At 42.8% G+C, this 21,254-nt stretch overlaps 1 protein-coding gene across 6 annotated transcripts in view; it reads left to right on the top strand.

The window, feature by feature from the left end:
* Tmem108 (transmembrane protein 108) overlaps positions 1–21,254 on the top strand; it is a 269,467-nt gene that overhangs the window by 55,890 nt on the left and 192,323 nt on the right. The window contains exon 1 of one of the 6 annotated variants that reach the window (XM_036193178.1): positions 19,368–19,454. The exons of the other annotated variants lie outside the window; for them this stretch is intronic. The gene's annotated coding sequence lies outside the window, so the exon portion shown is untranslated. Of the gene's footprint in view, positions 1–19,367; positions 19,455–21,254 lie in introns of those variants that run through there. 6 annotated transcript variants of the gene reach the window in all.

Here is a 21,254-nt window from a genome sequence, read left to right as displayed (position 1 = left end):
TTGGCTTTTCTTACTGTTGCTTTTAGGACTCAGAGAATGGCACTGTGACACATGCCCCCCGACCTGACAAAACTGTTGTATTAAAACCAACTCATTCTTAGCCTTAACTCTGTCTACAAAGGTCCTTCACAATTGCATCTGTATTAAGTAGCTGACCGAACAGCCAACACACAAAGTGTGTGTGTGTGTGTGTGTGTGTGTGTGTGTGTGTGTGTGTGTGTGTGTAGAATTCTAACATCATTGGCCAATAAGATGGTTCAGTAGATAAAAGTTCCTGCAGCCACAGGCACAACCTGAGTTTGGTCCCTGAGACCCACATAGAAGAAAACTGACTCCAGGATGTTGTCCTCTGATCTCTACACATGTACCATGGCATGTATGTACCCACAGCACAATAAGTGAATATTAAAAAATTAGGAAGTCTGTCAGCATACATCTAGCATAGACCTCCAGCACTTGCTCTCTTAGGTAGAAGGGAAAGCTGGGCAGGCGTGCATTCATTAAAAAACCAATGTTAATACTTGAGCCTTTGGCTTTTGATACCTAAGAACTTTTGAGAGCATTAAACTGTTTTCATGGCCACAGATTTCAGATATTTTGGGTATATGAGACTAAAGTCAATCTTCTGTTCATGTGTTCTCCATGGACAGTGTGTGCAGGGAGGTTTTTCTTTCTCTGGAGTGGTTGAGGTTGAGGGAGCTTTCAAACGCTGGCCAGTTCACTGATCAAACCTTTACTGACTATTCTTCGACAGTGTTCTGAAGATTCTGCCCTTCAGGAATTTACAACCTAGAAGAGGTGACTGTCACTTAGACCAACGTGGAATGTGAACAAGCTGCATAGGGTACACACAGTGCAGTCAGAGCTCAGACAGAAAAGCTTGGGCTTTCGGTAGAGACACCTTTACAAAAGTGTATATACAGGGTCTAGAGGTCTGACTCCATGCTTAAGAGCACTAGGTGGTCTTCCAGAGGACCTGGGTTCAATTCCCAGCATCCATAGTGTAGCACCATCTGTAGCTCGGGTCCCAGAGGATCCCATGCCCTCTTCTGGCTTCCACTGGTATCAAGCATACACATAGTACACAGGCATATGTGCAGGCAAACAGTCACATAAAATAAAGTGAATATTTAAGTGCATACAGTTAGACTTCATAGAACAGGTGGTTGCTGAGAAGTATTTCGCATAATCACAACATACAAAGTACTCTTCTATACTGGATTTTATTTAGTTCTCACAGTGACTTCTTGTGATAGGGATTAGAGTAGTTGTGTTTCAGATGTGAGAGCTAAGACCAAGGCTTGGAGGCAATCAGATTCCAATGCTGGCCTGGTGGGTACTGAGCCCACTTTCAGCAGTTCTCACACTGGTAAGAGGAAAGGCATGCCTACTAAGAAATCACACAGCAGAAACCATGAGGTTGGACTTGGCACACAGAGCATATGGTAGCTCGCCATTGATGCGGCCTCTCAGAGCCCCACCTATTGGCAGTCACCCCTTTTTCTAGAGTCCTCCTCAGCTGAATAGGGTTGACCTGCTTGGCTGTAGGATAGTGCAGAACTGATGCTTCCTGACTCTGAGCCTGGTTCACAGCAGACCTTGCTGCTTGCTTTGAATATCCACTGTCTTAAAGGCACTGAAGTTTCCTCTGGATGAGCTACCTTAGAAGGAGAGTCCAGCCTTAGATGGCTGCAGTCCTGTACAGCATGGGAGAGCCCACGGGAGGCCCTCAGCTGGAACTACCCATTTCAGCTTCTCTCAGCTTCCTCCCCTGGCAGAAGCTGTGTGACATACTCAAGGTTTATTGTTGTTTTAAGACAAAAAAAAATGTGGCTTTCATATTTCACGCTAAGGCAATAGCTAATACAGCATAGACTACGAGCAATATTATTTAAATGGTGTTGAACTGATGGTTAAAAAAACTTGCCTGCCTGCCTAGAAGCATGAAGAGGCACTGAGAGGTTTAAAGCCGTAGAGTGCTTAGAAAAATAGACCGTTGGAGAGGCTCTTATGAAGTATTTGCAGATGACCCGAAGTCCATGTCATTTGAATCTGGAAAACAGTCACTGAGGAATTAAATATCCCTCAAATACTTTATCTTGAGTGTTTTCTTTTTGCCTGAAAACCTTAATGTGTTTATCGACTTTTTATTGTGGTTATACGAATCATATTTTATCTTTCTCTGAGTTGTGTAGAGTGACCTAATGTGAGTATATAGACAGAGCTGCATGAGTGAGTGAAAGATCAGATGATTTTTCCAAAAAGTACCAGAGCGGTAGGACGTGGAAGTACACACCAGCGTAATCCCAGCCTCAGCACTCGAGGCAGAGACAGGGGGATTGCAAATTGGAGTCCAATTTGGACTATACAGAATAACCCTGTGTTTAACCAACAGAATAAACTAATAACAGAGAACTCTCCAAGGAGTTCCAGAGTGAGATCTGTGGTTACCACCAGGACAGAGCACCAATGGAATGTGAGCATGAGATGGTCAGATTTCAGTGAAGCTCAGACATTGCAGGGACAGTGTCTAGTAGGAGACTTATATCTGAAGGTCTGTCCTCTACTTCCTATGGAGTCCAGCTACAAAGGGGTGAAGATTATATTGCCTTCAAGACCTTGTCATCAGGTAGGTAACTTGCCAGAAGAGGGATGGGTCCTGATTTAGTAGGATGCCCAGGAAAAATTCTGAGTACTTTATGCTTGGAAGGTCTTCTCCACAGCCCTGGCAGCAAACAGCAGTAGTTTCTAAACCTCAGCTGTCTCAGAAGTGTGAGTGGGTGGAGGGAATGCTTTCCTTGTGAGTGAAGGCAAATCCAAGGCCTAGGGGAAGTGGCCTAAGGAGGACCTATAGCTTTTGATTTTGCTTTACCCTTCTAAAGGCTGGTGATTGCTAGAAACTTTGTCTCTGAGTATGACCTTGCTATGTCATGAGGGTAGTTGGTTCTACAGATCACATGGCCTCTCATGCCTGGTTGATTGTGTTTGGACCTCAGAGATAAAGATACAGTGGAAAGCACAATAGGTTGAGAGTCTAGACAGGAAAGTACTGCCAACAAGAGCTGCCTGATCTTGGGCAAGTCTTTGAATTTCTTTTTCAATTCCTATAAAGTAAGGGAGGGTTGTGTAGATATAATTCTAAACGGTCTTATTAAATAAGAAACAGCCAAATGCAGAGTTAAAAGCCCAGAGATCAGAGAGCAGTAGCCAAGAGCTAAGACCACCTTCTTAACACCCCTGCCGCTGCTGTTCTTCCCGAGAAAGAGACCTACTTCCTGTATGTTTGTATTTTTAATTGACTTTCTGTTCTGCCTTCTCATTGGCTCTAAACCCAACCACATGACTTTCTTGTCACTGCCTGTCTATACAGACCTCCAAGTCTCTCTGGTTGGTACTTGGATTAAAGGTGTGTGTCACCATGCTGGCTGTGTCCCTGAACACAGACTCTGCCTGCCATGTGATCAGACATTAAGGACGTGTGCTACCACTGCCAGACTTCTGCTTAATGGCTATAACCTCAGATCCCCAGGCAATTTTATTTATTAACATACAAATAAAATCACATTTCAGCACAAATAAAATATCACCATAGGGTTGGGTGGGTGGCTTTGAAGGTTCATTTTAATTACAACTAAACATGGGACTCTGTAATATCTTCATCAAAACTGAGGTAGCCTGTATTCCTGGAGAAGAGCATAGAGTGATAAACTGACTTCATCTTTAAGAACAGGACAGATATAGGAGGCAAAAATGTGCATTGGAAACTTTATGCTCTGCTATTAAGCACAATAAAGACTCATTTGCTAACTGCTGTCCAGAGTTTCCTGTGTAAGGTATTACTTGGTCATTGTAGAAGTTTTTAATTTATAAGACATTGAAGAATTACAGTAGAAAAAAATTAGGAAGGGTTCCATGGTGTGCATTTGTAGTACACAAATAAGTGAAACTATGCCACAAACATTGTTTGGTATGTTCTTTATTCTTGATGATTACAATTTTAATGATCTATGAAGGCTAGAATCTTCTTCACACTTGGTAGGAGTTGTAGCCCCCTGCCTAATAATCAGGAATTTTTTGTTCTGTCATTATACATACATACATGCATGCATACATGTGTGTGTGTGCATGTAGTACTTGGGAGTTTCAGTTTGTGGTTATTATAGGTTTTCTTTTCAAGATTGGTAAGTAGAGATAGGAACTTTACAAATCTTACAGAATGCCTGGCACCTACTAATTAATTATGTCTTCTGTATTCTAGCTTCTGCTATACTTGCTTATTTTCTTTACCAGGCTTAACTAGTTTGTCTAGATTCTTTTTCTTTTTGTCTTTTTCTTCCTTGCAATCAGATAATCATGTAAAGAAGTTTCTGAGAAGGAAAAACATGAAGAGGCCTAGATAACGTGGTCTAATATCAACCTCTGTGGCTGGAGAGCCTCTTGCACAAGACACAAGCTTGGTCTCTAGTACCCACGTTGGGCAGCTCACAACCACCTATAACTCCAGCTCTAGAGGCTGCATTCCGCCACCCTCCTCTGGCATCCATGGTTACCATGCTAATGTATATATACCCACCTACTCATATGTACCAAGTTAAAATAATAAAATGAATCTAAAAAAGAAACAAAAACAAAAACTTGGGCCATCTGAGATGATGTGGGGATGAGGGTGGGAAGGGAAGTGGTCATGGGATACAGTGGCTGCTTGAGAATGTGGCTCAACTTCTGACACCAAGCAGATGGGAAGACAGGAAGTCGGGAGTGCTGCATGTTTGGAGGGAAGTGTTTTTCCCTCAGTCCTCCCACTGTGGACCCTGTTTATACATTCAAGAGCACAAGGACTATATCCTCTACTGTTTTCCACTCTTCGGTTTTCACATACCATTTGAGAGGCATGTTTGGGACATTTCTAGATCGGGAATTTTTCAGGACCTCCTGAAGCAGTGTTCAGTATTGTTAGACGACCAGCATCTCACTCTCTACCCACTGAGGGTGGTATGAACCTTAGCCCAGCAGGGCTTGAAGGACCCTAGGATTCTAAACTCTGCCTGGAAACGGATGTTGAAGTAAAGCTCCACCTTTTGAGCTTTGGAGTGGGGAATTGTTATGTTATGAACTACTGTATGTTAGGAACTGCAGTGTTTTTATTATATTTACCTGGCCGGTTTTTATGCCACCTTGACACAACTGAGTCATAAGGTGGGAATCTCCATTGAGAAAATGTTTCCATAAGATTGGGCTGTAGCTAGGCAAAACTGTAGACCATTTTCTTAGTGATCAGTGCAGTTCATAACACACAGTAGTCTTAACCTGAGCTGAGATGTTTTCAGACCTTGTTCTTGGGCTCTGGGTATTGTGACACCATAAGCAGTACAGACTGCGTCTTGTGTGTTCATAACTAAGGCTGCATAACATGAAGTTGCATGATACGGCACAGATGGGCGCTGCCATAAATACCTTGTATTCATTATGTGTTCGATTTTGAATTAATTTTTGGCCATTGCACATCTAGAAACTTTTTAGTGTTGCAAAGACTTTTACAGCTTCAGAATTCGATTATACAACCCCATATGGGGTCACAACCCACAGTTGAAGAAGAAGCTCTACCCTAGAAGAAAAACTGTAAGACCGAGAAAAGACATGGAAGAAGGCACAAGAAGATGGGGAGATCTTCCATACTTAAAGATCGACAGAATTAATAATGAGAAAATGGCCATATTACTAAAAGCAGTCTACAGAGTCAGTGCTATCTCTGCCAAAATCCAGTAACATTTTTCAGAATTAGAAAAAGATACTAAACTTCATGTGGAAATACAAAATATTCTGAATAGGCAATGTAGTCCTAAACAGAAATAATAATGCAAAAGAACAATAATGCAAGTGTATCACAATCCTTGACCTGCACAGAAAGCCATTCAAAATAGAGCAAAAACCTTAAGATGCATCCTGCCCCCCCCCACCACCAAAAAAAAAGGAGAAAAAAAAAAAGAAACTTCAGGAAAAAGAACAGGGAAAACATATCAAGAGTTAGGCATAGGCAAGAACTTTCGGAATGAAAGTAACACTGAATTGACAGGTGGGATTACGTGAAAATAAAATGCTTCTGTACAGTACAGCCATGGTGTGGGAGAAAAAATTTGCCAGATATATTTCAGATGGGGTTATATTATCTGTACTACATAAGGAATTGCATAAATTGAACACTGATAGGCCCAGTCTTTCGGTCTTTGGGCTAATTATCTGAACAGACAGTTCACAAAGAACAAAAAGCCAAATGGCCAATAAATATTTTAAACAAATGACCAGTAAATATTTTTTACATGTTCAACATCCTTAGCCTTTTGAGGAAATGCAAGTTGGAACTACTCTGAGGTCCCCTCTCCCCAAGTCAGAATGGCTAACATCAAGCCAACAACAAATGCTGACAGTCTGTGAAGAAAGACGGAGCCCTTCCCTGCTGCTGGTGGGAATGTAAACTGATGCAGTCATTATGGAGACCAGTGAGTGTGGAGGTTTCTCAAAGAAAGAAATAGTTGAAACTAGAACCGCTACATGACCCAGCGTCCCACTCCTGGGCACAGACCTGAAGGATTGTATGGGGCTATCCACATCTTATCCTGGATCATGGGATACCTGCTCATTCATATTTATTGCTGCACTATTCACAAAAGCAAGGAAATGGGAACAGCATAGGTGTCCATCAACAGGTGAATGGAACATGAAGGTATGGTTTGCACATACCGTGGACATTTATTCAGCCTTAAAGAAAAATGTAGACATGACGTGTGATTAAGGGGTGGGGGGGGTGACTAGAAGTTTCCACGTTAAATGAAATAACTCAGGCTGAGAAAGGAAATACCCTGTTTTCTCCTATATGCATGTCTTAAATTTTAACTTTTGTGTATCTGTGTGGGTGTAGGTGTTTGTATGTGATAAAATCAGAAAGGGGACCATTGCAGGGACAAGGTGGTCTCAGGGTGGAAAGAGAGAATAATGGAGTTGATGTGGTTTAAAAGGAGAAGGGGGAATCTGGCAGGGAAGACAAGGAGATCAGAGGGAGGGCAGGGGCACTGAGGAGGGAAGCGGGGCATGCAACCTGCCCTTCTATTGAAGAGATACTTTCTTACATTTAATATCCATGTGAGGAATGCTGAGGGCCACGACCACAGTCAGGCAAGCCTCCCTCCAGCCCCACTCATGGTGACTAATGAAACATGAATGTTCTCATGAGGGTCTATAAACGTCCAGCACCAAAGTCAGAGTTCCAGTGGGAGGCAGAACAGGTTCCAGGAGCAAGCAGGTACATCTGTTTGGCAGCTGAAAGTAAATCATTTGCAAACACTGCAGCCTTGGGGAGAAACTAGAGAATTTAGATCACAGGACACAGCCCATCCTGCTATTAAGTGGCATCCATGTTCTTGAAAAACACCATGCTGTCCAAAGCTGTGCAGAGCAAACCACAGGCCTGGATGTGTGTTACATGTGGTGGTGGCAGGAGGTGCTGGTGCCCCATAGCATTCAGCAACTTACAGAAAGCTAAAGGTTGCAAGGGTTTCAAGAATTATATTCCTCGGCACTGTAGCCATTGGTACATTATGCCCATGTGCCATGCTCATAACGGGCAATTCTAAATGAATGGGACACACACACAACACACACACACACACACACACACACACACACACACAGAGAGAGAGAGAGAGAGAGAGAGAGAGAGAGAGAGAGAGAGAGAGAGAGAGAGAGCGAGCGCTCTGTTAAAGAGGAAGAATGAGGAGAGATGGTTCACAGGTTAAGAGCACTCACTGCTCCCCCAGAGTAGTCAGGTTCAGTTCCCAGCATGCATATGTTAGCACACAATAACCTATAATTCCAGATCCATGGGATTCAACATCCTCTTCTGGTCTCTGTGGGCATTAGGCACACATACAGTGCACTCATATACGTGCAAGCCAAATGCTCATTCACATAAAATAAAACTAAATAAAGCATTTTTAAAAAGTAGAAGGACTTGGGAAGCACAGATTTGGAGAGAGATTGAATAATGGGGGATACTTTGACCAAGGAACACCTTATTTATATTGAAATTTTAAAAGAATAAATTTAATAAAACAATAAAAATGTTGATAGGGTTAGCATGTTGAAATGGTGAGGAATACAGAAATGGGAAACCCTTAAGCTTGCCTGTGGAAGAGGCCCTTGAAGGAAGGGTGGTTGTTCTCCAGTTACTGTGGAGAGGGGGAGGGAGTGCCTGACACTGGGGAGACAGCTGTGACAGCAAGAGCAGGTGTGGGTGGGGACTCAAGGGCTGGCGAGCTAGGGTAGGTATTCGAGGCAGGCACTTCTGATCCCTGCACTTCGAGGGAGGCAGGAAGATGGTGAGGTCAACACCAGCCTTAGCTACATGGGGAGACCTGTCTCAAACAGGTGCATGCATGTGCATGATTCTAGCAAATGTGATTTTCTGTGGTAACAGATGAAATACCTCAAACAATTTTTTATTACTTTTGTCCCTGATTTGGCATTTGCACAAATACAAATTTATCTTTCCAGTATATGCAGTATAACAAAATTGGCTTTACCAATTTTCAAGATGTATAACTTGTCCCTACCTTTAAAAAATACATAATGGCTATCTGAAATGTGGAGTCATGTAAAGATGACTTTTAAACATATTTATATTAAGTGTCTCATAAAAGTCTCTTCTCAGCCCTGCTGTGGATATCGCTCTGTATAAATAAAATGCTGTTTGGCCAGTGGCCAGGCAGGAAATATAGGTGGGACAAGAGAGAAGAGAATTCTGAGAGGTGGAAGGCTGGGGCAGGGAGACACCACCAGCCGCGGCCATGAGAAGAAAGAGATAAGGTACTGGTAAGCCACGAGCCACGTGGCAAAGTATAGATTAATAGAAATGGGCTAAATATAAGAGTAAGAGCTAGACAATGGTAGGCCTGAGCTAACGGCCAAGCAGTTTAAATAATATAAATGTCTGTGTGTTTATTTTACAAATGGGTTGTTGGACTAACAGGGCTTGGTGGCACCTGGAGAGAAGCCCCACCAATCAAAAAAAAAAATTAATCTTTTGAAGGTTACATGAAAATCTCCTGTGTCTCCACATGGACTTGTAAAGATGACCCCATGTCAGTCCTGCTCTTGAGCTGAGGGCCAAGTTGGGGCCCAATCCTTGATGTCTACATGTAATTTTCTACCCAAAGATTCTAATTGACAGATGGCCCAAGAACATGTTGCTTCTGTGTTATTTGGTGAAGTACATGATTGCTCATTTGTTAATGGGTTACTGGGGGTGAGGGGTAGAGAAAGGTGGTCCTCAGGTTCTCTTTGAAGACTTCAGGACACATGGCTGTGTGTATTGGACCTTTATGAGCAGATGGTGCATCAGAGTGCATCCCTTTTAAATCTGGGGCTCTCCAGAATTTTTTCTTTTCAGGCCAACTTTGAAAAGAAGAAAAATCCACTTGCAGAAAAGGTATCCCTATAATTTTGGTGCTTTGAAGGAGCACCTGCCTATTTTCTATAGATTGAATTAGACCCAGAACATCATCTTCCCATTAGGCATGACAGCTGGGTTCTCATGTGTACATTGGGGTTGCAAACAGACACGTGTGACTGCTGTGATTGAATAAAATGAGAAATTGGAGCATTACAGGATGGGGTGGTGTACAACCAAACTCAGAGAGCATAGCCTAGGTGCTGGGCACTGTTCTGTGTGACTCATGTGGACTACTCCTTATCCCTAATGCACTCTGTGAGGAAGTTGTTGTCGTTGGTGTCCCCATTTGATAGGGGGACTGAGGTACAAAGAGGATGACCTCTCCTTTTGGAAGACCGAATAGCTAAGGTGGGCTGCTGAGGTGCAGAGCCTGGGGTGTCCACTTCCAAGCTTGCTGTCCTGGTGGGAAAGAAGGGAGGAGCCAAAGGCACAGGAGTTAGCCCCACCTCTCTCACTAAACAGACCTTCCCTAAGCAGCTTGGTTGACTGTTAGAGAATAAAAATAACACATGCTTTCCCTTTCTCACAGTTTTATTTTTTAATGAAACTCTTAGAAAGGGGAGGGAAGAGGTGTTTGATGCACACAGACTACGTGCCCAGCACTGTACCAGATACCCTTTATATGACATCATCAGTCACCATGCACTTGCAAGCTCGCTGCTGCCTCTCAAGTCCCTGCCATTTTCAGAAGATAGACGCACTACCATCTGCTCTCGTGTGGGCTTTCCTTATTGCCTGTCTTATTCATCTGATTTCATGTGGGGTAGGGAACTATTTTTAAAGCAATGCAGGCTATTTGTAGAAAATTTAGGCAAAGGATTTGAATTGGCAGTCTACAGGGGAGGAAACTCAAAAGGCCATCAACAGCCAGACATCATGGCAAGTGCGCGCGCGCACACACACACACACACACACACACACACACACACACATACACACACACATACACACACATACACACACACACACACACACACACACACACACACACACACATACACACACACATACACACACACACACACACACACACACACACACACATGTACGCACACACACCTGCAATTCTAGCACTCAGGAAGCTGAGAATGTTGAGTTTGAGAGCCTGGGCTACATAGTTACACCCTGCCTCTCCTCTCCATCCTGGGTCTTCAGCTTCCTCCCTCAGCCCCGCCTTGTGGACGTGACCATTACCAAAGCCTCAATGGGGGTTGGAACTCTAGGCCAAGGCTGGGATGGCTATCCACTACACATAATAAATAAATAAATCTAAACAAACAAACAAACAAAATACCTAAAAAAGATGTTTCTTGTAAAAAAAACTTTGGCATGCTATTCAGATGGGAGGTAGATAGCATTGAGTGCGAGAAGATACCAGTGTTTTCAATTGTTTCAATTCTAGTAGCCATTCATTTGCCTGGCTGTGCTGGAAAATAAGAGCTGTCAGCCAACCGGATGTGACACACACCTTTAATCCCAGCACTCGGAAGTAGAGAAGGGCAGATCTCTGGGAGTTTGAGGGAAGCCTATCTCCAAAGTGAAAGGGCAGCCAGGACTGTTACACAGAAAAACCCTGTCTCAAAAACAAAAGCAAAACCACCAACAAAAACAAACAAACCAACAAACCACACATATACAAAACAAGCCACACAAAAATTTTCAGACTGTGTCACAGATGGTAGGAGTGTGTAGCATCAAGTGAACGTTGATCCCAAATAGGACAGTGATACTGAAACTTTGTCTGTGCCAGGGAACTATTCCTTGTGGTTACCTAATGGCTTTTGATGGGCTATAGCAGAACAGTTTCTGATAACTGTTTGCTCAAGAACAGGTCAGTCAGGCATAATTCAGAACCTTTCTTCTGTGTTATGCATCTGACCTGTGATCAGTCCTTAAAAAGGAGTATGTATTCCTCCCTCATGAATTCCATAAATACCTGATGAAAGACCTCTAATAAATCTAGGATCCTTCACAAACCAACAAAATCTCCTAAGGGAGACTCAGATTTCACATCCTTCTACCAAGAGCTAAGCACTATACAGTTCCACTGGCTGCTGTTTCCATGGTAATCACTGCCAACATTGCAGGTCCTTCACAATGACTTTCTCCTCAACAGGTGGACTTGCAATATATCTGTTAAGGGTTAGGGATGGGGGTGGTATATTTGTGTCTGTTTGTATATTTTTGTCTCTCTTTGTTTGGTAAGGGTTCAATTATTATATTTTACTCAAAGTACAAAATATTCACAAGTCAGGAGACATTAATGCTTTATACCTAACCAAGGCCACACAATGGTTTTTGGCATTGTGTTGAATGCACTAGATTTGGGAGAAAAAAAAATCAGACATACCAGAAGACATAGTCTCAAAATGTCTCTGATGTCTTCACCACTGGCTATTTGTTTCTTCAATAGTTCCAGCTTTTTGGTGTAATCCCCATGATTATGAGGTTTGCTACTCTCAAATACACAAAATCCCATGGTTCAGAGGAACTATTTTAAAATACCAATTTGAGGCTGAGGAAATGGCTCAGTCAGTAAAGTACTTGATATACAGGCACAAGGACCTGAGTTCAGATCCTCAGCACCCATGTTAAGAAAAAAAAAAGTTGAGTACAAGTAGCATGTGTCTATAACCCCAGTGCTGGAGTGGGAGCATGGGTAGTTAAACAGATCCCTTGGTTACCCCAGCCAGCCTAGCCAGACTTACTTACAAGTTCCAGATTCAGTGAGAGATTCTGTCTCAAAGAATAAGATGGAGATCAATTAGGAAAAATACCCATAGTTACCTCTGGCCTGCATAACCTGTACATGCCACACACATGTACACACCCACACAAGTACACATATACAAAATATATACCCAGTACAAATAAAGAAATAAAAAACCTTCTTTCTTGGTTATTAAAAGCCCGTCTTATTTAGGGTTTCTATTGCTGTGAATAGACACCACATTTAAATAGGAATGGCTTACATTTTCAGAGGTTTAGTCCATTGTCATTATGGTACAACATGGCAGCATGCAGGCAGATGTGGTGCTGGAGAAGGAGCTGAGAATCCTACATCTTGACTAGCAGGCAACAGCAAGTGGCCTGCCCCATTGGGTGTGGCTTGAGCATAGAAGAGACCTTAAAGCCCACTTCTGCAGTGGCATACTTCCTGTATCTAGGCCACACCTACTCCAACAAGGCCACACCTCCTAATAGTGCCACTCTTTTTGGGGGCCATTTTCTTTCAAACCACCACAGAGTTCCTCTCTCTGATAGCCAGGCTTGGTTGTTCATGCCTGTTTTCCCAGTACTCAGGAGACAGAGGCAGGAGGACCAGGGATTCAAAGCCAGTCTGAAGCCAGTGTGTGGGGCACAGGAGACCTTGTGTCCACAGTAACAACAAAGGCTTTCTGGAGGCAGGAAGCCACATGATGATCAAGCAGCTTCTGACTACCTGTTAAGTGCTCAGATGTAGGTGGTTTCCCACCCCCAGCTAACACAATCCAAAGATGCTGATATCAAAACCACCTTCATGCTTCCCATCTTGAGATTTTTTCCATAATCTAAAATAATACTGCAGTGTATCAGGGTTTGTGGGTTTTTTGTTTTGTTTTGTTTTTTTCTATGTCTCTGAGGGAAATGTTGCTTTCCTCCATGTTAATTCAGGACTTAATGGTTATAGAGTACTATAACATGGCTTGATATATCCTTAAATAGAAACTTCTCTCCAAGGAGAAGAATTAGAAAGAATTCCGTGTTTTGAAGTTAATGTAATTATGCATTAGTATTAAGTTCTGTCCCTGCAAAATATTTCACTGTTGCCTCTCCTTTGTTCTTCCAAGCCTACTTCTGGCTCCATCTCAAGGACTGAGCCATCTTGCCTCCCCCGTCTGCTTCTCTTACTTTACTGCAAAGACACTGGCCGGTTCTATCTCACAGGTGGTGCTAAATCCGGATGACATTTGTTGGCATTCTTTGCAGACTCTTTGGGGGCTTTGGAAATGTAGGTATGATGTGGGACACAGGCTGGTAAAGGCTGTTTTTCAGGTGTGTCTGGAGGAGGGCGGCATCAGGGGGCATCAGATGTCATCTCTCTGGGGCTCTCTAGTTTGAAAGGTTCTCAGAGATTATCAGAGAAGAGGGGGAAGAAGAGAGAGAGAGAAAGGGGGCAGGCACTCCCTTCCACCCCCTCACTCAGGGACCCATTCAGCCTAGGATAAGCCTTCATTCAGCCTCCCTCTCCTGCTTTGTATGCAGAGACAGAAGCTCTTGTGATAGCGGGGAGCATAGACACTCATTTCCCCAAACATCCAGATGCAGTTGGCTGCAGCCATCAGACAGAGCTGGCTCTCTAGAAACACAGTTCATGTAGACTTTACTCATTCACCATCCTGAATGCTTCCTCTGGGGTAAATCTGCTCGACTTTATTTTGTCTATAAAGAAGGGGGGGACCCACAGAGCAAGTTCCCAGTGTAAATACGTTTGCTAACAAACACACTAACCTGCTTGAGACGGAAATGTGCTTTTAAAAGCCTTCCTCCTTTCTGCATCCTAACCATGTACTGATTGTGAGTGATTCCCGCCATTAAGGCAGTCCTTGGAGAGGGATGCTACCTGATCATATTTGACTAGCACTCCATTTGAATTGCTCTAATAAAACTCCATTTCTTTGACTCACTGTAATTCGGTATTGTCACACACATCTTCACATTTCATCCTTATGAACTTGCTAATAAATATCATCATTAATTACACTCCCCTACATCCTTAGGTACTGTTGGATACAATTACATGCTTTTGAGTAGGATTTTCCATTTTCCTCCATCTTTTCTTTCAGGATAAACACATCCTGGCACTCAGACATTTGGACAAACAGCACGATTGCCTGTAAGAAACCCAACTGGGAGAAATAAGATTAGTTACTATATAATATATACATATATATAACTTATATAAATTAGTTATCTAGACTTGAGTAGAAAACAGAGGGCAACTGTGACCCCCCCCATAAAAAAAAAAAACTTGGTTGGATTTCTTTAATGGCAGAAAATAATCTTTATTATTCCTAAACAACTTCTGCACAACAATAGTACACAGTGAATACAGAGTGAACAAATTAATGTGTCAACGGTTCTGTGCCCATATATCTTTTTGGATTCCTATTGTGTTGCCAAAGGACTGCTTTAATATCAAGCAGTTTGTGTTGAAAGTATTGCGTGTGTTTCTTACACCCGCCATTCATTCACCCAGTTTCTGATAATCTGAGGCAGGAACATTGACCATACCAGCCAGCCACAGAGAAAAAAGGAAGACCCTGCCCTGATACATCTCCCTTTTAGGGTGTAAGACAAGCAACCCTTAAGAGATAGAGAGTCAGCCTTCTGTCCCTTGTATTCAGATGTCCATCCATGTGTTCTAAGTCCTGCTCCAGCCATCCTGCTGTGGTTATTTGTGATGTTACTAAAGACAGTTGTGAACTCGGTCACATCTGGAGTCTCTCCAGTACTTGGGCTCCACCCCACTAGATAAATACAGTAGCTTTGGACTAAGGAAATGGCTAATGTTTTTTGAATATTAGCTCACAATCTGCTAGATCTGTCCTGAAGATGTTTGTATCTATGCTCTCTCTTCAACATCCCATATCCATGAAGTGAGTGCTTGTCCCATTTTATAGATAAGGAAACAGAGTCACACAGGTATGTTTATTTAGCATTATTTTGAAAAGGAAAACAGTTGCTTATCTTTATAGTAAGGCTTTTTGGAATCCTATAATTTTCAGACTATACTTGCCTGGCTACATTTGATCGAGTATATCTGTCCCCAACTGTTCACAGCTTTTGAGCCCAGAGGCTCTGAATCCTGGCCCAGGACACTGTCCAGAAGCATGCTGCCACCTTCCTCTTCATCTGACCCATAGATCTGTGTTACAGACTTGTACCTCAGTCTGAGGGGAGATTTGGAATCTTAGGGACATTGATCAGTTATTGAGAAGTGTTACAGTGTATCATATTTGATAGCTAACTCCATGGAAATACCAACCAACGCTGTATTAGTTACTTTCATGTCACTGTGACAAAATACCCAGCAGTAGTAGCTTGAGGGCAGAAAGGTTTATTTGGGCCTGGGGTTTTCCAAGGCTTGGTCTGCCATGCATGGAAGCATGGTGGAGCAGCTTAGATCATGGCAGTGACCATACATGGCAGAGGTTATTTACATCATGGTAGACCAGGAGGCAGAGAAAGGGAGGCAGGAACCAAGGGCTGGGAATATACCTTTCTAAGGTCCATTCCGAGTGACCTTCTCCCACCTGGGCTGCTCATTGCTACAGCCTCCCAAGAACATGCCAGCAGCTGCATGTGGAAGGGGCTTCAGATTCAATGCACAACAAATACCCAAGTTTATTTTCGTCATCTTTGTTAACGTCTATAATCTGTCCTTAGCAACTTTGGAGGACAAGCTTGGTGTGTGACCAAAGAGTCAACTCCTCCAAATGCATCTGTCATCTTGATTCATTCTTTGATCCTCTGTAGTGTATGGTCAGGGTCTGTGGATGGAGATGCTCGTGGAAGTGCCTTGTTTGACATGTGATAAAAATGGAGAGAACACTTCTTTGGACAGGTGACTTCACTTGTCACTACTGAAAGCCACCACAGCAGTCATTATGCCTGGCTTGCTGAGTCCCCTGGACTTAGAAGAGTGGACAGTTAAGGTGGCAATGTCAAAAGCTTTCTGGGAGTTGTTTTTGTTTTTGTTTTGTTTTTGCCGGAGCTGAGGACAGAACCCAGGGCCTTGGGGCAAGCGCTCTACCACTGAGCTAATCCCCAACTCCTTTTATGAATACCAATTATGAGAAAAAAATGGGAGGAATGTTTGGGAAGTTGAGAATGATATGGAAATGAGCCATAGCAGTTTAATTTTTTTTTTAAATGGAGTGTTCTCTCTAACCTTTAGAAGTTGCAAAAAGTAATTTTATGCCATGGTTTCTATTTTCTTGTTATTGAGTTGACAGTCATTAAGAGGGAATTCCCTTTTGGCTGTCTATCTGCATGAAATAAACCCTCCCCCTCCCTGGAGACAAACTTTCAATGTTAAGTTTTTGGTGGGGGTTGTAGTTTTGTTTTATGTTGTTGTTTTGGTTGAACATCATTTAAAATTCTTGAATCCCATTTACTGGTTCCTTTTTCTTTAGATGCATATGGCATTTCTGGGGCCTGTGTTTCTTATTTAGCAGAACAAAGGATTAGCCCATTAGGAAGAGCCACTAATTTCAGCTTATTTGCTGTGTGTTACAGTGTATTACTGTTTATATAACTTTTAATTTGTGTATCCCTTATCCAATTTTTCATTTCTAATAAAAGTCTCAAATACTTAAAATGCCCAATGCATTGATAGTACAAGCTCTGAGGACAGCTTATATAGGCTGCTGCTTCTTCTTTGGGCCTTTCCTCCATGATATTAGCTACCCTATACCACTTACAGAAGACACCTAATCTGCAGGTGTAGCCTGCAGCCTTAACTCTTTTAAGCTGCAGTCTATTAATGTAGATGCACATGTGAACATAAACACTTAACACATCTATGCTTATGTAAATGTATGGATTCTGTTGTGCAGTATGCATTCTTAGCAATAGATGTTGGGAGTCTGCCCTTATCAGTGTGCAGACTCACCTCATTTTGAATGACTGTATAGTACTCTATTGTGTTCACATGCTATAGTTTAATGACATTTAGATTTTTCTAGTTTTATTCTGTTCCAATCCTCCACTAATCTTCCCTAGAAATATCCTTTTGTTTTTGTAGACATTTCTATCAGATACTGTTAGAGACTCACTGATAAGATTGATGCATATCTTTAGGGATCTCTAATTCTGCCAAATTGTCCTCCAAAATGATTATGCTAACATACTAACTAATGGTGTATGGGAATGTCCTTTTCTCTGTATCTTTGTCAGCAATGAGGATGACAGCAATTTGAGTTTGTGAATCTGAAGGTAAAGATAGAATTGAATTTCAGTACACATCTCCAGGAGCTGCCATGTCTAAAATTTGTTTCAGTAACTGTTCACTGAACATGTGCTGTGTCTCATTATTGGACTAGGAAATGGTGACCAAATGCTGTCCTTGTCCTTTAAAAAGCCATGAGAGTAAAATTTTCTAGAAGACACCCAAAGCTGTCAGTGGTAGAAGATATGGATCTTTTGTTCTCTGCTGGCAGAAAGGCACTATCTCATAAAGCATGGGCAGTGATTACCTATGCACACAGGGACAGTGTCCACCCCTGCCCACATTGATAGTGTCTACCAATGGTGTCTACCCATGCACACATGGACAGCATCCACCCCTGCCTATTATGATGGTGTCTTCCCCTACCCACATTGATGATGTCTACCCATGCATGCCCACACTGATGGTGTCTACCCATGCGCACTCTGGGTTCTGCTGCTTCCTTTCATAACTTGGCAACTCTCCCCTCTGCAGCACTTGCCTTGATTTCCTTGTGGAGAGCAGTTGGCTGCAGGAGATATGCTTTTCTGGTAGTTTCCATCTTTCTCCTGGACCTGGCTTTGCAGTTAGGTCCTGGTGTTGCAGTTAGAAGCAAGCACTCACAGTCACCCACTATTGGCATCTTTCCTAAAAGGCTACCAGTCAGATGTGGCATTGTTTAGGCAGAGTGTCCCCAAGAGCTAATTCATTGGTTTAAGCCTCTCATCCTGCAGAGATTGTTGGAGAAGATATTTCACCTGGGGCACCCACATTAGATTATAGTTGTGTTGAATCTTTAGAATTCACTGCAAGGAAGAAAAAACGAATACAGCAGCATTAGTCATTTGAGGCTGTTTGTTCCCATTACCAAAATAAATTAAGAGGATAAGGTACAACCTATAAGTTAAAATACCTACATGCTTGCTGTTAAATAAAGTAAGTAGGAGGGTCCCAAATATACACATAATGGGTGAATAAATCCGGGGAGATCTGTGAATATAAGGATGTGCCTAGAGGCCAGGGGTCAACCTAAAGTGTCTTCCTCAGTTGCTTTCTACCTTGATTTTTTTTTAAGACAGAGTCTCTCTCTCTGTCTCTGTCTCTGTCTCTGTCTCTCTCTCTCTCTCTCTCTCTCTGTGTGTGTGTGTGTGTGTCTGTCTGTCTGTGTGTGTGTGTCTGTGTCTGTGTTTCTGTCTGTCTGTCTGTCTGTCTCCCCTCTCTCTCTCTGTCTCTCTCTGGAGCTCTTAGATTTGGCTAGCTTGGGTGGCCAGCAAGCCCCAGGGGTCCTCCTGCCTCTACTTTCCCTTTGTTGGGTGGGTGTGTGCTACCAAGACTGGCTTTTTATGTGGCTCCTGGAGATCAAACTCCTTGTGGTTGCCAGGCAAACACTTTGCCAACTGAACCATCTCCCCAGCTCCAAACCTGGTTTTCTGAATGGGTGCAGCTTTGGATATTTTTGACTCTGTTTAGCTAAGGATGAGGAAGAGCTTGAGTTCTTTAAGAATTGAGCTACCCAGGTGATCAGCTTAGAGTTGTCCATGCTCAATTCATTGCCCTGAGCCTATGGATATCTTTTCACCATGAGACAAGAGCAAAGTTCCAGGTTGCCCAACACCAGTGTGCTCTCCAGGCCAGTGCCCAGTGAGGCCTAACTGGTAGCTCCCCCTTTCACAGGCGCCAACAAGTGCCTGAGAGTATATTAAAAGGTAAGAGGGGGCGAAAGCCAATCCCCATTGAAAAGGCTGGAGCAGGCTAGTAGTTGCTAGGCAAGCTAAAGTAATTCGGTGTCCTTGCCAAATGCCTGCTTTGCAAATAAGGAAACTTTCATGGAAGGGGAGTGAGATGGGGGTGCTTGTTGGTTGCCATAGGAATGTTTCCATGATTGGAACAAGGCCACAGAGTGGGGAGAGTAAGCCGGCAGCATCCATGGCTCTTTCTGCTTGGGAAAAGGAACACACGGTGGGTGGTGGAGCCAAGGTAAGCCTGGGGAGGAAAGAGCAAAAGCCAAAGAGGTGAGGCTGGGCAGAGGGGTAAGGACAGACAGGGCATCCTCTGATGACTTGAAAGACCTGGGCAGGCGAGGCCCCAGATGCTACATGGATTCAAAAATGGGAGAAGCGTGATCACTGTGGCCATGCTGAAGACCTGATACTCGTAGGAGAATTTACAATCTAGTCTTAAATCAGGGAGAATTCTAATTAGACACTGGAAAAAAAACTACAGGATTAAAATAGATAGGAACTTAAAATAATGCAAGTCACTGAGAAAGACTACTTAGTCTGAAGGTAGGTATTTGGTATTTATGTAAATATTATGCCAGCTTAAGTCTTCATTTTAGTTCGTGAAGTAAAGGTAGTAATTAAAGATTTGTTATTAATGAAATACCCTGTATTTATCCAATTCAAATTCATAGAGAAGAAAAAAGCACAATTGGCCAAACTGTGCTCCTGGTAGGAAGCCTTGAACGACCCTCTGCTGGGGCTTTTAGTATCAGGCACCCTGTCACTGCGTGGCAGCCTGGGAGGACAGCTTTTGGGTTTGTGCAGAAATAAGTGGCCGTTAGCAGATGTTGAATGTGCTTGTTGGCATCTCTGTGATGAATTGGTTTCCCACTCTGAGGTGGGAGGTAATAGCTTTCTCTTGCCCAGCTGGAATGGTGGCAGCTCAGATGCTCTTTTCACTGAGCTACAACTCGTGGGGGAGGTTCAGAAGCCCCAGGCCACAGGCAGTGGTGACTAGTGGCTTCGCTGCCTGTTGATAGGGTTTGTGTAAAGACTTAGAGTTTTTTAGTTCACAATCTTCATGGAGCTTTCTTTTTATCATGAAGTTTTACTTGTACATAGGAAGTGTGTATGAATGTATTTGATTCATTTTCAGATGTTCGGAGAGCACTTAAAGCAGTTTCTTTAAAATATTACTGGAGATAGGGTTGGTATGGTTCATCGCTGTTGCTTTCTGTATGTGCTTTTGAAGCACTGGGAATAGAACATAGGACCTTGTATGTCTAGGCAAATACTCTACCACAAAGCTATATTCCCAGACATTTAAAAATATATATTTGTTTATTTTGAGACATGGTCTCACTAAGACATGGTCTCATAGGCTGGCGTTCAGCTCACTTTATAGACCAGGCTGTCCCCATATCTTCCTGCCTTAACCTTTCCAGTTGATAACAGGCCTGTGGGACAAGGCCTAGCCTTTAATGTGGTTTTGGCTGATTGGTTGGTTGGTTTTGATTGGAAGAATGGGTCATGTATAAGAAAACTGAAGAATATATTTATTGTCATATTTACATTCTAGTGTTGCATACATTCTTAAGGGGTCAGAAGTCACTGTTGTTTGGGAGTAGAGTCATTTTCTCTGGTCTGGACCAACAATAAATTTGCCACTTTAGAATTACTAAGAGCTGACAGGTTGATCCCAGTCTACAAATTGGAGGCTTGTTTGTAGACTGACTGCCCAACTTTTCTTTACTGATAGTGTCATCCAATAAGAAAGACTGTCCCTGAGCTCTTCAGATGACTAGACTTGTATGATTCTGTCAAAGATGCCAAAACGTACACTAATTGTAATCTCTTAAAGAATGGTTTTCCTATCAACATCCCCTAGAATCTAGAGTGGTGAAAATCGAGAGCAGTGAAAATCGAGAGCAGCTGGAAAATCGAGAGCAGCTGGAAAATTGAGAGCAGCTGGAAAATCGAGAGCAGCTGGAAAATCGAGAGCAGTTGGAAAATCGAGAGCAGCTGGAAAATCGAGAGCAGCTGAACAATCGAGAGC

The sequence above is a fragment of the Onychomys torridus genome, chromosome 7 (assembly GCF_903995425.1).
Source record: "Onychomys torridus chromosome 7, mOncTor1.1, whole genome shotgun sequence".
Classification (NCBI taxonomy): Eukaryota; Metazoa; Chordata; class Mammalia; order Rodentia; family Cricetidae; genus Onychomys; species Onychomys torridus.
This window is presented reverse-complemented; position numbering and strand designations above follow the sequence as displayed.